Raw genomic sequence first — 1,773 nt, 5'->3', positions numbered from 1 at the left:
TTTGTATTTGTGAAGCATCTCTTTTCCTCACTCACATAGTTTATAGGCATTTGAGTGGCAGCTAGGGCTTTGTCAAGCTTGATATTCAGCACTTTGATCTTCTCTTCCAGCTCTTGGTGTCTACCAGAATCTTCTCCTCTATAGCTTCTATCATAATCTTTCCCATAAGTGTCTTGGCTCATGGCTAAGTTCTCAACAAGTTCCATAGCTGCATTGATTTCTTTGGCCAAGAAATTTCCATTTGATGCTGTGTCCAACTGAATCCTGATCTTAGGAACAGCTCCTCTATACAAAGTGCTAAGGAGAGATGCTTCTGAAAAGCCATGATGTGTACACCTATTTGTGTAGCTTCTAAACCTGTCCAAAGCTTCTCCAAAGGTCTCATTAGAATATTCAGTGAAGCTGGAAATCTGGTTCCTTAGCTTTGCAGTCCTTGAGCTTGAGAAGAACTTGGATAGAAAGGCAATCTTGCATTGCTCCCATGTCTGGATGGATCCTCTTGGGAGGTTCTTTTCCCACTGATGTGCCTTATCTCCAAGGCTGAATGGGAACAATCTCAGTTTGAAGCTATCTTCAGATACCCCATTGATCTTAGTGAGATCACAAACTCTGTCAAACTGATCCAGATGCTCCAAGGGATCCTCCATAGGTAAGCCATGGAACTTCTGATTCTGAACTATATTGATCAAAGAGGCCTTCACCTCAAAGTTGTTGTTTTGGACAGGAGGTGGCATGATTCCTGCTCCATACTGGTGTGCATAAGCTCGGTCATTCTCACCAACAAAGACTGGTTGGGGCTGATGACGTATGGGTGGGTTTGGGTGGGGCTGTGGTGGATTAACCTGAGGTCGGTCTTGGTTCTGGTTACCCTGAGCGTGTCCCTGATGGACCTGAGCCTGTTGAGCCTGAATTCCAATCCCATTACCAGCTCTTTGACCGTGATCAGCTTCTTGAGCCTGATGCTCATTCCCAACTTGCTGATTCATTCCTAACCTCTCCAAGTGAACAGCTCTTTCTCTTTGTCTTCTGGCTTGGCTTCTTGTGATCATAAACCTGAAAACAAAGACAGAGATTGAAAGGTGATCTGTAAAACAAAAGAAACTTGATCTCAAAAACTATATCAGAAACTAATGCTAACAATCCCCACAGAATATGGCAACGGCGCCAATTGATAACTAAGATTTTTCAGTCTTAGATGGGTTATCAATCCCTTACGTCACTTGTAGTACAAAGGGTATCAATCCAAATGTGTGTTTGCTAGACACTAGTTTATGTGACAAGTTATTAAGTCAAGCTGAATAAAAGATGAGTTTGGTGAAACCAGCAACAAGAAGCATAAACAAGAAACAAACAACAAATGATTAATGAACTACTAAACAAGCAAGCAAACAAAATGATGATAAAGCAAATGATGAAAGATAAACCTCTAGATGTGATCATTGATTAGGGTGCTTTCAATGCAACTAATGATGCTAAACAAAAATGCAACACTTGCTACTCTTTAGTCTAGGCTTCTTAATCAGATTAATCCACTCTCATGACAGAAATCTCTTTGCAAATCACTTAATCAAGTCTAACAACCATTAGAGATAACCAAGCAATCAACAAGCATAATGCATCAAGCCTCATTAGTAACCAAACAATCTCTCAACCAAAAAGACTGAATCTTATACAGAAAGACATAGCAAGCAATCACATGATCTCTAATCCAATCAACTTAGAGTTTAAAGCTAGATTAATCCTCTCATGAAGGTATTAATCTCTATACTAATC

General features: G+C 40.2%; 1 non-coding gene across 1 annotated transcript; it reads left to right on the top strand.

Moving 5' to 3' along the window:
- The first annotated feature begins 318 nt into the window (after window positions 1-318).
- LOC112086339 lies at window positions 319-425 on the top strand. Its single transcript, XR_002899461.1, has one exon. It is a non-coding gene; the product is annotated as a small nucleolar RNA R71 (small nucleolar RNA).
- Window positions 426-1,773: the final 1,348 nt, after the last annotated feature.

Source organism: Eutrema salsugineum, unplaced genomic scaffold, assembly GCF_000478725.1.
Source record: "Eutrema salsugineum unplaced genomic scaffold, Eutsalg1_0 scaffold_21, whole genome shotgun sequence".
NCBI lineage: Eukaryota > Viridiplantae > Streptophyta > Magnoliopsida > Brassicales > Brassicaceae > Eutrema > Eutrema salsugineum.
This window is presented reverse-complemented; position numbering and strand designations above follow the sequence as displayed.